A 16,208-nucleotide genomic window follows, 5' to 3' on the forward strand; every position below is an offset into this window, starting at 1 on the left:
GGCACACTTTCCAATAATTAACTGGAAACATATCAGCCTCCACTGCATTTGCTTAGCTTTGGTCAACAGCAATGTTAACCATGCAAGTGAATTGAGAGACAAGGCTAACATTATACATATGAGGTTTATACAGAATTCAGAAGTGCTGAAAAGTATGGAATGCAAGCCAAGAAAATTATGATTATAAAAACTCCTGCACTAATTAATTAAGCTGAAGAGTTAATGTAGGGGTAAATTGCATTGTTAACTTATTTGGGCAAAACAGACTTATGCATCACTCACTTCCTTAACAAAGATGTCAGATATTTTTATTTTTATTTTTTAATTTGCCACTGTATGCTATTATCCTCTTCATCAAGTTCCTAGTTTACAACATATTAATCCCTTCAAATCAACAAAACAGTTTGTGTCTCTGAATATCTACCACCTTGGAATAGGATTATGGCTGTCCATGGGCTACGATTATAAAGAGACTTTGGCCAAGACATTTGGATGAGGAATTTTAAAGAGAAATAATAAAAACTGGTCACATATCTAATACCATCCTTAATAAATCCAGTATTTAAATATTAAAAAAGATACAGCAGGTTGGCTCAAATAAATAGGACAAACATTAATTCTGTCCCAGGCACTACAGATCAACGTTCAACCTTCTAAGGCAGTGATTATTCTAAGCATTAACATGAATTTTAGTAAATCTGCTCCTTTTCTTCATGTGAAAAATACTATGAGTATCACAGAGAACCCAAATGAGAAGAACTTGACAACCTTAGGTTTTACATATTGCCTAAAGCCCTTCCAGAATCACCAAAAAGCTGCCCCCAAAAGACCATCATACATTGATAATATAGATATTACAGTAACAATACACAGGTAACACTGACACTTTTCTTCTCCAGAGATGAGAATTCAAATACTTCAAAATATTTGGGGATATTTTTTAATAATCACTGAAAGGACTAGGATTTCTAATGTGTTTATCCTCACTCAAATGCAAACTGGTAAAAGCTAAAACTGGTGAGAGAGGGGACCCTACAATTGAAAGCAAGAGCTGAAAGGGTCACAGTGTGGATTTCTGTTTGTTTGCTTTAGTACAAAAACATCAAATGACAAGGTTTTTGAAGGTAACTTACATTTATTTAAAAAACAAGCCTAAAGTGTTCAAAAACAAGCACCTTATGTATTAAATGCTTCAAAAAGCTTTCCCTTTAGTCACATCCTCCTGATTTTCTCCCCACAAATTATTGTTCTTAAACCTCCCCTACAGTCTACACTGACCTATACATCTCAAGCACTTCAAGAGGCACTTTAATGATACAGGATATTTCTAAAATGTAGGATCACTTTCCCTGTCCAGGAGAGTAATTCATGGAACAAAAAAAAAGAAAACAACTTTGCCTCAGGAGGAAGATACACGTTCCAGAGATTAGTCCAATTCAAACAGATATCTATTCCATGATAGAAAGTACATGCTATTTTTAGATGAATTCCCATCCTGCCACGATATCCAAGCTAGAATATCCCCTCTTCCTCCTTATTTAAATATTGTGTAGAATCTCTTGTGTACATAAGGACTCTACTCAGTTCTCAGATACACCAGAAATTTTCTGTCAGTCCTATGGAAATCATTTTAGTATCACGTTTTTTCTACAGATCCTTTTCCATTTGAGAAACGAAGAAATCCCACCTTTCAATCTCCCTAACTGGAAAAATGGTTTACATTGCATGAGCCTTTAGATGAATGAATCCATTCATCCACGGCTACAGCACTGGATTCCCCAATGACAACATTCAGGCGGTGCTTCAACGTAAACTTTCCCATCTCCTGCAGGTGTGAGATGACTGCAGTCCCACCTGGGTCTCTCCAACCAACATAAAGCTGGTGAAATAAAATAGGACTGACAGTTTGTACCTACAGCTGAAACGTGTTAGTCATCACTGTTAGGGAGCCCATACTTGCATTCCAGCATCCAGAAATGATGATGCAAGTACCTGAACTTTAATGGACAGACTCCACAGACAAAGGAACAATGACAGTTTCAATGTATGTGCTACGGCTTTGCTAAGAACCTATGAGGTTTTTTTATGCAAGCTAAAAAGGATATTGATTTCTTTCAAGTCCAGTGCACAATAAATACAATTTCCACTGTTGCTATTTGAGGTACCAGATAAAAATGCCACATTTCTCACTAAGAAAAGAATCAGTGAGTCTTTCTTGAGGCATAAATGTCTAAGGCTCCTTCGCATATTTTCAAACAGTCTTGACAGCTAGAGGTAGCCAAAAACATACACTGACTCATGAAAAAAGCATACAGAAAACTCACTTTGGTATCAGAACAAGCTCAGAGTATTTTCACTGTGCACTGTAAAACACTGCCAATCTAAAACATCCACAGTGTTACAGCTAACAATACAAACTCAGTGCTTCATCTCCAAGTTACAGACTAAGGAAAGACAAGAAATGACTGTAAGCCATCCAGATGGACCCTGAGTAACTTCAAGAAGAAGTGCAAGATTCTGCACTTGGAGCACAATAATTCCATGCATTTGGCTGAAAAGCAACTGGCTGGAAAGGACCTGGGGTGACTCTGGATGCTAGGGGCCAAATATGAGCCAACAGTGGCTTCACATCAACAAACCACATGCTGGGCCAACACCAGGAAGAAAGTGGCCAGGAGAAAGAGGGAAATCACTCTCTGCTCATCATCGATGAAGCTACACTTGGAACATCGTGTCACAAGAGTTCAATACACTTCCACAAGTGAACAAACCAGATTATGATAAAATTAACCACTATTTTTAAGATTAATTAATTAAAGTGACTAATTCTGCACTTGGCACACAATTTTTCTTCCAAAAAATGCAAACATGCTAATTCTTCAGCCACAGTCTATTCCTTGATAGTGAGTTAATCTTTCTAGTAATGCCTCTATCAAAGAACTCTGGGATGCTCTTAACAGGAATCATCAACTACAGGAAGACTCCTCATCAGCTTAAGTATTTCCCTAAATGTTCTGCACATAGCTCAAAAAACCCACTGTGTCATTATGATACCACCACAATATTAATTTTTGGAATCTATGAAGGCATCATTAAGGAGGACAATATGAACCTAACAAATAAGCACAAATCCAAAAAAGATGTGAACGGGCAGATAAGAGGAAGAATTACTTTTTTCTTAACAAACATTTTCTAAGGTTCTGGTAGAGATAACCCTGAAGAGTATCTGTAACAAAGAAAAACTATTTAAGGGCTAAAACTATGTCACTGACATTGATGAAATATCCTGTAATTTTTTTCAAGGAGATTTAATTATACCTTTCATGCTACTCATGCATTAAAAGATCTTCTGGTTAGCATTAATTTGAATTCTATTGCAACATAAATTAATACAACTTCGACATATTTATCAGCCCTTTAAATAACAAACTGATGTGTCCAGGCAGTGTGTTCTTGAAAAGAAGAAAGAGACATGCAATTAAAACCTGAACTGCAATTACTTTGCATTTCAGAAAGTTAAAAAGTAGCCTGAAGCCAATTACCTCAAAGAGAAAATCTGGAGAGCAGTTTTGCTTCAAGCAAAGACTTAACAGTATTTAAAAGAAAACAATGTGAAGCATGAGTAAGTTATACAGCAGGCAAAAGGGTCAAAGAAAAATAAATGGGCTGCACTCATGTTAGTATAAATCTGAATGCATTAAGCTGCTAAGGAAACCTACAAAAACAGTATTAAGGTCACAGTATTCAACAGGGTAATTTTAACCCTACTTTTAACCTTAAATTTAACAAATCATTGTTATGCATGAGAATTTCCAAGGAGATTTCCTAACTCATTATGCAAAGGAAAAAAATGGTAAGTCAAAACAGTTATAGTAGCTACGGAAAAATCTGTTCTTTTGTTTAAAGAATAGCATATGGTTTGCTGATGAACAGGATTGCAGTAAACTCTAAGAAAATTAACTAACAAATCCTTATACTTTTATCTCGCAGACATTTTTGTGTGAAACTGCAGGAAACACATTTCCTGACAGTATGCAGAGAACTCTAAGCTTTGTATATTCAAAGAATTTCTGAAAATAGTGGAGTTCAGCCACATTTTCACTATTTTTGTCCTAAAGAACAAAACCAGTAATAGTATTGAATCTCTGAAGATTCAGCACACTGAGACTCCCAGAAAGGATTTTGGTAAGCAATTACTTTGTCTATTCCTGCACTGAGTCTGACAAACTCTTCAAAAAAAAGCTCCTCCTGTATCAGGGGTTATAAACTACATCTCCACACTGTATACAATGCAGTACTGCAGACCAAAGTAACTCAGGTTATTGTACAAAGCAGTTAGAACAATCAGATGCAGAGATTAGACAGATTAATAGATGTAGAGATGAAGAACAGATGGAGAAGTGAAGCACTGGAACAGGTTGCCAAGACAAGCTGTGGATGCCCCATCCTTGGAAGTGTTCAAGGCCAGGTTGGATGTGGCTTTGAGCAATGTGGTCTAGTGGAAAGTGTCTTTAAGATCCCTTCCAACCCCAGCCTTTCTATGCTTCTACAAGATTAAAATCAAGACTTTCAAAGCACACACAAAGGCTGTCATTTGTTTATGCATGCATGTATTTTTATAGACTTATAATATGTACATGGAGTACAGCCATGCAAAGCCATGCACGCTGATCCAACCCCACTCGAGCCAAGGAGAGGTTCTCAATAGACTCCACTGGATACTAAATCACACTTATACACATGAAGGCTGTAAGAACCTGTCAAGTTTGTAAAGATGACATTGTTGCACTTTGATGGAAACACGGAACTCACTATCCTAACAAGAAGTAGTGCATTTCAGATTTTATAACCCATCCAAGTAGAAAAAATAAAACTGAATTCAAACAAACAAACAAACAAAAACAACCTATACAACTTCTATTTAGTCACTTCACAGTTTTATAGAAGAATGGTAAACTTAAAAAGGAAATCCCACTAGCTTTTCCATTATGGTAACATGGTAAAATCCTAAGCCAATTCTTCAAACAAGTCTGTTGGTACTCATCTATTTAACTGGGAACTCACCCAGGAAACATGCCAGGCCTCCCCATCAAAGCCAGAAACTCCTTTTCAGTAGAACGGTGCAGAAATAAGGACTCTTCAAATTTAAAAATCCCTTCCCCTGCACCTGAGGGTCATTTACAGATTAATCAATCAATTAATCAAGTCCAAAATGATTTTGAGTCGTATCTGTGTCCTTTAATGACAGTAAAAGAATGGTACCGAGTGGCAGTTCCAGGTCTTGCACTCACCAGATTCAATGATTGTAAGTAGAAAGAGCAGAAAGACTTTGGTCAAATGAGTTATGGTTTTGGCTGGACTTCTTTTTTTTTTTTTTTCCCCCAATAAAGATTGCTGAAGCTTGAAGAGAAGCAAATACTGCAGGTAAGAGCCAAGTATCACTACAATGTTGTCAAGCAGCAAACGGAAAGAGAACAATTGTAATCAAGGAAGGAATTCTGTCTCTGTTTCCTTCCCCAGAAGTGCTTGTCTCCTGATGTCTCCAAAGTCTGAGCAGAGAGTATTACTTCCAGAGAGAGAAATGTTGAGAATTTAGAACTTTGGGGTCCTGCTTGAGCAGAGATGGAACAGTTGCCATCTGGTAGGAATTAAAGCTGGTATGGAAATTTCACAAAAGGAATTAAAAGATGGTCTGGGAAGTGGCCAAAAGGAGATCAAAGCAACTTTAGCAGCATAAAGACACATACAGGAAGCACATGAAAAGGAACTTAAAGGCAAACCATTACGTTTAAGAAAATATCTGTTGCCTGGGTAGAAGGCTGTGTGAACCAGGGGGGAAATGTGAATTATTCTTGTCACATATTTAGTCCAAAAATATCTATGCTATCTTGTATAACTTCCAGTCTTGACCACATGTCAACCATCTAGGAGAACAGATGTATTTTAGATTCGGCCCAAATTTTGAACTCTAACAACGATCAACATATCCTTCTTCCTGTTCTTCAAGTGTGGCATGTTACTGGATCTGAGGTTCAGACTGGGGAAAAAGCCAGTCTGATAGCTATCTGTGAATTAATACATTTTAAACACAGATAAACTATAGTTCATGCCTTATGTCACATTTATTGGGGTAAATATATAATGCAGGCGCGAATGATCAGCTGTTTTACAGAAATACAACATCAAAAGAGGACAGTTTTTAAAGCAGTTACCTTCAAAACCAGAAATAGATCACCCATGGATATGACCTGGGTAGCCCAAGAGCTGAAAAGAGAAACTCTGGGGATTTTGAGTTGGATAAATGTTAAAGGAAACTGGGGGGTTATTGCTTTTAAGAGCTATTACGATGAACAGATGTTTTACCTCATCTCTGTTTCTGTCTATGTGCAACTACTGAACTCTATTCAGGCTTCCATCAACAGAAGCAGTTTTTGAAAAATAAAATAAAAACAAAGGAAAATCTTACTATGCTCCAGCAGAAGGTTTCTCAGTGGGCCACAGAACAGTGAACAGAAAAAAACAATTACTCTTTACATAAACTCCTGAGAACCACCACTTACAAGCTAAAGTGCAAGACTTAAACAAATTCCTTGTCCATAATGAGCAAATTGGTGAAGTTACTATTTTCAAGTGAAAAAACTGTGCTCAAGTTTGCCAGAACTGTGCAGCAGCTCTTCTACTATCAAGTTCCACCCATGATGCCAGCTCCTACTTAAAATATTTAGGTCTCTCTTGTTGTCACATGTAGTCAAACCTCATCTAGCTACCTTTTCGATATTCAGGATGTAGGTATTAGCAGTATTAACTAATATATCTTGCCTTGCAAACTCCTACAGGGTTTCACTTATACAATAAAACCTCAGATTCTGGAGTCACGACTTCTGGACTGCAGCACAAAACTGCAAAAGGCAAAGAGTAGGAACACCTCCATTTTTCAGCACTGAAAGCAGACTCTGGTGAGTTCCTTTATTCCTTTCCTCAAGCTCAACTATTTGGATTCTACTGCTGTGATAGAGCATATCTGTGCTCATATGCACAAACAAATTTCTGAATTGAGATTTCTAGATCAAGGGTGACTTAGCAAGAAGGACATTGAGAGCTTAGAAGTATTCGCAACATTCCAAGAAAGGAAACTGCCAAACTGAATATTTTTTAAAGAACACTGTGTAAATTCAACTGCTAAAAGAATATTACTGAATTCAGTCATTAGAATGTTAAACATAGGAATAGCTTCCTGTGCTAACCTCAATATAACTACATCCATCAAGTCTCACCTGTAATAACCAGGGTGGTGTTTACTCTGTGAAGTCCTAATTGCTAATTCGTCCCATTTACAACAACTTCCTGGCTTTCAGGAACAAAAATCATTTTCTGTCTAAATATACTTACACTTAACAATCAGAAATGAATCCCTCTGCAAACAACTCTCCACACTGGCAATCGCCTTTGTTAGTAATTATTTATGGCGCAGAAGCATCAAAGCTTTCTGCTTTCAGATTTAACATTACTACTATTACTACCATTTCCCAGCTACATCCAGGATAGCTGTCAAACATTTTTCCAATAATACTTCTAACTTGTATTTCCTCCTTTTCCCATTTATGCGCAGTAGGGCATGAATATTGCAAAAGCCTTACAACAAGGTGGCTTTGAAGGAGCATTACAGTAAAGCTTCACTACTCTAAGTCTTTAACCACAGGGACTGAACAGTTCAGAGAGAGTAGTGGTGGGAATCTCATGACAGATGGAAACTTTGCACCTGCAGAAGACAGCACTGCCCACTGCAACCTGTGCTCTCAGGAGCAGGCAGGTGTGGTGTCTCCCTCCCTGCTAGCAAGGGACAAATTTAATTAATACCAGGCCAAGTCTGCTGACATTTTCTGAAGAAGCTTAGGTTGGTGGGCTAACCAGTGCCTTTTCCACTCTGTTCAGATACTTCCTCTGAGATGGGACAGGCTCCAACAGTGCTAGAGAAGGAAAGATAGGCAACAAAGGCTACAGCTTCCTCTGGAGAACAGACAATTTGCTGATAATAATCACATCCATATCAGTTTCAAAACAAACTACAAATTTTAAAAAGCCTAAAATTAATTTTAAGGTGTAAAAAAGTAAAAGAAACATTGTTAGTGTTACAACCTCAGCAAAAACTGAGAAAGATCAATGCAACAAACAGCTGTTTGTTTGTACTCTGTACAAATCACATTCAGCAGTAATTTCTGCAGGACAGTTCAAAGTTAAGGTAACTAAAACCCGTCACTTGGACATAGTATAAATTCCTGCAGCTAGTAAATCTTGAAGTTTTAATATAACTGGCTGATTTGCAATATCATTACTGCTAACAGATGCAACTTATTTGTTTTATATCAAGCACCCTCTGTAACATTTACATAGTAACACAAAAGGCCCCTACTCTATATGGTGGAAGCACAGAAATGTCTAACCTAGCAACTAAGGACACATCTAACCCTGGAAAATAAAATCCACATCCAAGCAATGAGTTTTTCAGAAAGCTCATCACCACCACAGAGGAAAAACAGAAATGTGAAGACACTGATTATCACACCATGGCATAAGGAAGTCACAGCCAAGTCTCTCTCCCCTGACCAGCAAACACTGACATACATAGAACAAAAGACTCTGTGAATCATTTGGGACTTGTAAGACATACAGTGCCTTCCCTACATGCAAGCTCTTACTGTCCCATTTGCCAATGCTAAAACTTAGCCACTTTAACACTTTCAGATTCAAATTTCAAGCACAGCAACAGGAAGGAATACAGACACATCAGAAAAAAATGTAGTAGGAGTCATCCATAAGACTTCTGTAAGTGGAAAATATACAGGAATGCAAGTGCACACAACACGTAAAAAAATCATATTCACATTCCACTTGGTCGATAAGAATAACCACCATCCATATGACCATTACTTGACTCTTGGCATCAGGCACTCCAGGAATTTCTGTAATGATTCACATCTACCTATTTCAAAGAGACTGTTTATGTGAATTCTGCTTTGAGCTTCACTGGTGATTAAAGAGAATACACTTGACCTAAATCTTCCATTCAAAAGAAGACTACAGAATACACATCTGACTTCATCTTGTACTGGTTATTCCCACATCACAGATACACATGCAGAAACAAAAGGTATCAAATCAAGCAGAATGTCAAATTAACATGTAGTATGACAAAAGCCTCATGTGCTACCTTAGAAGCCAATTCTGCCTTGCACTTACCAGTCCACTGTGCCTATTTGTTGAATTTTTCTAATTATTATTACCTAATTTTTAATTCAATTTTTTATCATAGCACAATGTAGAAATAAAGATATTCTATCAGAAATTATTCATGAAATAATGACAAACAGATCCTGATTTACAGCTGTACATTTGAAAATCCTGAAAAGATTTATTAAAGACTTTGTACCAGGTTCTATCATAAATTGAAACCTGTCAAATAATAGAACATGAGGTTATGTTGAATGGATAAAAGTTTAGAAATAAATTACTGAAAATTTGTGACCAGCTCACTGCTTGAAAAATATTTCCAGTTTCTACCTGAAATGCTCATTTAACATCTTAGATTGAGGGGAAATAATATGGAGCCATTAAAAACTAAGAGAATGAAATAACCATTTAATTTTAATTCAACTCTGATGATCTTCATTTCTACTAGAAACTGGCCCAGCAGGTAGAGCATGTTATGGCTGTCTTGAATGCAAACAGTAATATCACAGGCAGCGTTAACCTCAGAGTTTACAAAAAAGGTGTTATTTTGTACAGTCACCAACTACTTGCAACACCTGAGCCACACAAACAACAAAAGCACTACGAAACAGGAAGAAGTAAGATGACAATAATTAAGTTCTAATCAGACTTGAGTTGAACTGGAACTAAAGGGTAATAAACCAACTCTCAGTCTTTTACTTTCTTCTGTACTCTGTTTCTAAGTAAAACACACAAATGCCATTATAACACAGATGTTTGCATCCTTCTCTTCTATTTTTTTTAACAGATGGATCAGTGAATATGAAAGAAAAAAATCAGTGCTATATTTAACAATACAGATCCCAAATCCCTGTCATATTAATAATTCACAAAAGTCACTGAACTGCATGACGTTGTGCTGAGAGATTTTATTAGGAACTGAGTCTCTCAATGCACATTTTTATTACTTGTCTTTGCACTGGCAAAATACAGTCTGTTCTCATTTGCATTGAAGCGATAACAAAAACAGGTACAAGAGCTTCTCAGCAAGGAAACATTCCTAAGAAAAGGAACTGTCTTATCATATATAAGGCTGCTTTGCTGGGTGGGGTTTTTATTCTTGGTAAAGAACTGAGCAACTTTCACCAGGAACTAGTAATATAGACCACATTCATAACTAAGGGCAAGCTCAGCACTGAGCTATGAACTTCAGAAACAGTTCATTAAGAAAGTGCCTCAACATGGCTAGAAGTTAATTTAAAAACCTTTCTTTAAAAAACAAAAATCCCCATAGTAACTTCATCTAATTTTCTGAGATTATTACCTACTCTACCATCCTTTCCCTGGCCTAAGCAATTACACTGAGATTAGCCAACAAATACCTCGTCTACTCTTAGCATACACTCCTCAACACAAAGCCTTACTATGGTGGATGAAATAAACTGGGGAAGTAAAGTCTCAAAGACACCAAAACCAGTAATGATGTACTAACACAACATAAGCAGTAATGATTGGTTACCTTTTTATGGTTGTAATAAATGATAGTCAGCTCTTCTATTATAAAATATTCAGTGTTATTGTATTGTGTTTCACATTTTAAACTGATGCAAGAACCACATCTATTATTCGCTAAACTCACCATTTAAATATATGATACACTGCTGAAATGTCTGAGGTCTACATAGAAAACAAAATACACTGCAAAGTACAGTTGTCTTTTCATAATGATGCATACACTAAATGAAGTGTTCCAATGCCACTGGCTCTACTTGCATAGCATTGTTCAGCTTTAATTTATTCAATACTTTTGAATTGTCACTTTCAAGTACAAAAAACTCGGGCACAGATGTCGAGCTTGCACAGATCACATTTTATGCCTGCATTTTATCTTACACATATATCACAGTGCTGACCTCCTGAACTTCCATTTTTAAGGTTTATCTGTAGGTAAACCTATTACATACAGCAGTTTTATGGCTAAATATTTATAATCATTTCTACTTATAATGTTTCTAGTCTGGTGGCACCTGAGAAAAGCTCCAGATTGGTACAAGTGGGTCCTTTCGCAGCTCTGCATTCTCACTGTCATGGAAGGAGCTTGGCTTGTTTGTCATGTAGCTAATATTCTAGATTGTTCTTGTCTTTTGTTAATACATCTTGCTCACTTCTACAGGACCTCTAACACTACACAGCAACCAAATACATTTATTATTTAGTTAGTGAGTGCAAGATCATCTGTTGATTACATATGCATGCAAAGAGTCAAGGTTGCCATCAGTCCCTAAGGGCAACCCACCAAAACCGGCATGAGAGATTTATGCTTGGCAAATGGCGAAGATAGCAGCCCAGTTTAATCACACCTGGTAACATTTTACAGGGTACGTGGGACATTGGTGAATTAACTGTCATGTGGAGAACATGACATTAAATGAAGATCCAGACCAAGTTAAATGCATGCCTTTGAAGCATGTCCTGCAGCTCAGAGAAGGCTGAAGTGCTCTCTTAGGAAATCTAACAACCAGTTCTTAAACTAACCCCATTCTTGAAGAGGTAGATCTTTTGAAGAGGCAGTAACAAGTTAACAGTAACATGTTCCTGCTCTCTGGGAATGCTGGGAACAGCAAACTAAGAAACTGAAGCCCCAGTCTAGGATCAACCATTCTAATTCCACTCCTGATTTATTATTTCCTCATAAAGTAGAACTGGCAAGTAAAATAGAGACAATGATATTATGAGTGTCTGACAGATGTAGTATGAAAATTATGTCAGTAGAGTACTTTGAATGTGTTGCTGGTACTACGTCATGACAAGTGCTTTTGATAGTGTAATTCGCTTTGGCTAAATCTATTCTGCTTTTTCTGGGCTTGTCGGAATAAACTGCTGCCCTACGTTGCCCATACAGATGTTGCCTTAAATGTCATTGCCTTAAAACGTCTGTGCTATGCAGAGACAAGCTTTGAGTAGTAGCAGTGTTTGAATTTCCTGCACGCTAAACCACACATCCAGCTGCAGGTTTGAGTGAGCGAGCAGAGGGATTGGGGCTTCAGTGCAAGCCAGTGTGACAGCAACGCTCCAGCCCTGCCTCCAGGGCTCCTCCCAGCTAAGCTGCACAAATAAAGATTACAGAGTCAGCAACATCACTTGGGTGGAATAAACCTTATTAATCCAAATCTTCAAGCCTACCCACAACATTCATATGAATATCACTGTGAATAAAAGAACCAAATCCATGCACAAAAAGACACAACTACATCCCGTGTTTAACAAGGGGTAAAGTTATGCTTTAACAAGGTTTACCCCTCTTCATTCTCTACTTGAGGAAGAAAAATAATGCAAGTGACTAGACTAAGAATAAGCAATAATTTCTACGGTCATTCTAAAACTGCTTGTAAATGAATTCTGTAGAAAGATAAAAAACATCAATATTCACAACATAAATCCTGAATTGCTGAAGGTTAAGAGAGGAAGAGTTACCTCTTGCACTTTTCTTAATAAGCAGGAATCAGTGAACTGACTGATGGTGAGCTAGTAGAGTGGTACCTGTTCACTATATTCATCCAATACTCCCAGGTATTAAGCTCTTATTAAAATTATATTTGAGACGTTTATGAAAGAAAAGCTCATAAATAAATTTCTTTCTGGCAGATGAAAACAGATTTCCCTTAACTTTGATTACTGAAGAAGAGAGATACTAGCTTCTTTAGTTAAGGTGGAAAAAAGGCCCCAAAATTTGGTTTTATTATCTGCAGAGGATTTTTCTTTAAAATCATCAGGCAAAAAAATTTTTTTTTCTTCTCCTATAATAAAGACTTCACATGGTTATGATTCAGTATGTTTTACACTACATAGGTAATTCTCATTATTCTTCAAATATCATATTTGAGGAGGTTAATACACCGTTAACACTATTAACTTTTTCATATGAGTTAAGCCATAAGGAACCAATTGGCACAATTTGGCCATATAAATGACTAGATAGTGCAGGTCAGCTTCTGCCCCGCTGCACCAGTGCAACTCCACTGGCTTCACTTGTGTTTGCAGGCCTAGACCAAGAGAGGAACTTGTGTCTCTCTTGAAACTTGAAGTATAAACAACTTTTTACTCCTTCCCAAAACAGGAATCTTCCAGAAAAAGGCAGCGATCAACTCATATGCTATATTTGCCAGCATGCAACCTGCAACACGCCTTCGCCACAAGAGAAGCATTTCTCCAAATAAACTTGGGATTGTGGAAGTGAGGCACATCCTTTAACACTGGCAAGAATAGTGAATTTTGTTCATTATTTCTCTGTTAATCATTAAATCAGTAAAATACAGAGTAACTGAATTAGCATGGCAGTTGAGCAAAAGAGTGGCACCATTGATTCCTATAGCTTTTTGAGATGCTGGGAATATAGGAACCAAACCACACAACTCACTGCTCTGAGTCAGATCCGATTCTTGGCTGATCCCAAAGCCCAGAGACAGTAAAGCACATCAGCAGTCCTGTGAGTTTTACCATTAATCTTCAGCACAGGTAAAATCACGGGAACTCTAGGACTAAAGGACGTTCTCTGCCCTCTAAAGGGTAGAGCCTCCTTTATCTCCCTTCCCCCCACTCACTGGCCACAACTTTCTTGCCCTCTCCCCTAAGAGGCTCTGTCTGTAAGTGATGAAGGATCATGTTTCTCCCATCCGGCCCATCTTCTTTTCCCGTGCCTCTCCTCTCTCCTCAGTGCTCCTACAGTTGCTGTGGAAATAACACACTGTACTGACCCAACACCTCCTGGGCAGCTGGTTCCCACAGCTGTAGTGGTGCAAAAGGCAATTAAGATAAAACACAGCTCAGCAATGAATCACAAGACTGAACAGATCTCAGAGGTCATCTAGTCCATTCCTCTGCCCCACGGGAGGCTCAGCTATCCCCATGTCATTTCTTACAGACATCTATGTCACCTGCTTTTAAAAACTTCAGAGATAAAAATTACACAAGCTCCCCAGGCAATATATCCCAGCATTTCGCCACCTTCACAAAGAAGTTCAATCTCTCCTCACAGGTCACATTTTCTAGGCCTCAGATCTTTATCCTCTCTTTCCTTACAAGTCTCATCAGGTCTTTTCTGTTTTCCCCCCATAAACAACTCCAATTAAAGCAGTTTGCTTCAAAAACCACTTCTGAAAGTGATCACTGAAAAACTTACTATTTAGTGCTGCTGGAATTAAATGACCTTTTTCCACTGTGCAACTGTAACATAATTTTAAGACTTTAAATGACAAAATTATTCAAGTCTTGCTTGTTTTAGTTCCATTAGGTTTACTGCAGCTGTGCATATGAAACAGGAGAAAGAGGTCCAGGTAATCACTGTTCTCATATGTGTGTCTATAATGCCTATTACCAGAAACAGTACAACATAAGCAGTGTAACATGAAATCAAGGAATTGTTGAGATTTAAAAACCAATTCCATTTTCCATAGTCAAGGTAAAGCCACATTTCATACAGACAACCCCAATGTTACAAAATAATGACTTATCAAAGAGATTAAATTTGACTTTGCTCAAGCAAGTAGTTTTGTTAGAACACACACCACTAGCAAGAGCAGAGCAAATCAGACTTGGTTCACAGCTTTCCTATACCCTGAACCCATAAGTCATCTGATTATTTGGGCTTTTTTTAATTACCAAAGAAGTAAAAGAGGAAGAGAAGTAAAGTAAGACCATAGTTAAATCACATCTTCTTGATTATTACTGACTTTACTTTCCTCAGGGAACAGTCAGAGAAAGAAAGTACATGTAAAGGCTAGGAATACCTTCTTTTGTAAAAGAATTTAGTCTGCTGCATGGAGCACCAAGGACAGAGGACACCACTTACCAAGATTTAATATTCTGAAAACAAGATAGAACTGCAGTTATTCACAGACAACAATGAATCAGTAACTTCTCTAATATACTGAACACAGTATAAAGTATTACTTAGTTTTAAACAGTGGATTACAGAAGCCAAAGACTCGAAAAGAAAGACTTAGATTTGACTCCAGAGAAGTATAACAAAGTAATACATTACTGCCTTTTTCTACATGCAGCACTTAACATGTCATGGGACCAAATACAAGGACTGTAGAAGGACTACAGGCCTTTACAGATGAGAAGTGTTTAAGATTGCTTCATCTTTAAGGCAAATCTTTAAACAAAAAATACCCAAAACCCCAAAACAGAACAAACAAAGGACATTTTAAGCATCAGTTCAACTCAGATATTCATCATGCTTTTTGAGCAAAGTATATCAATGAGAAATTAAATTTATGATGTTCCTCTTTGTGTTGAAGGTGTCCCTGGGAAAATTTCACAGATAAATCCATTCCCTCATGATTTCCAAGAGCTTCTAAAACGTGTGGCAATTTCAGATATATCAGATGTGAAGAATTTTATTACACCTGACCAACTGAGCATTCCCAGCAAGCATTAACTAGGCACAGCTAAAGAACTAACACTTTGCTACTGCAGGTTTCAAAAACAGATGCCAACATATTTCATGACTTCTGATCACAGGGAAAATATAATACAGGCCAACATGAATACTTAGGTATATTTTGGCCCATTTCAGATAAGCCACTCCATGTGCTATCCCAGAAGAACATCTAGTCCTTCTTACTAAAATATCAAGAAGATAAAACATGAGAAAAAATTAACACTTGCATCAGCAGTGTCACAAACAATACTAAAAATCTCCATCTAATTTTTAGAACACCCATAACATATAAAACAGGAGAATACAGATTTCCAAAATCAACAAGGAACTATTTTCCTCAGATTACAAAACTGAGAGACTTAAAAATTCAATTTTCAACACAGCTGCACATACACATGAAATATCTGAATTTCACCATGTAGCAAGTACACTGCAGTCATTATATTGTGCATTTTGCAGAATCTAAGGCATAAATTTACAAATTTAAGACAAAGTTTCCTCAAATGTTATTACAGGTGACTACATCTCAAAACAAAAATCAACATTCTGAAAAAAA

At 37.3% G+C, this 16,208-nt stretch overlaps 1 protein-coding gene across 9 annotated transcripts in view; it reads right to left on the reverse strand.

The window, feature by feature from the left end:
• PPP2R2C (protein phosphatase 2 regulatory subunit Bgamma) overlaps positions 1-16,208 on the reverse strand; it is a 198,045-nt gene that overhangs the window by 118,029 nt on the left and 63,808 nt on the right. The window lies entirely within an intron of this gene.

The sequence above is a fragment of the Empidonax traillii genome, unplaced genomic scaffold (genome assembly GCF_003031625.1).
Source record: "Empidonax traillii isolate 1590-97213 ecotype Southwest subspecies unplaced genomic scaffold, ASM303162v1 scaffold687:size894609, whole genome shotgun sequence".
In the NCBI taxonomy this organism is placed as follows: Eukaryota; Metazoa; Chordata; class Aves; order Passeriformes; family Tyrannidae; genus Empidonax; species Empidonax traillii.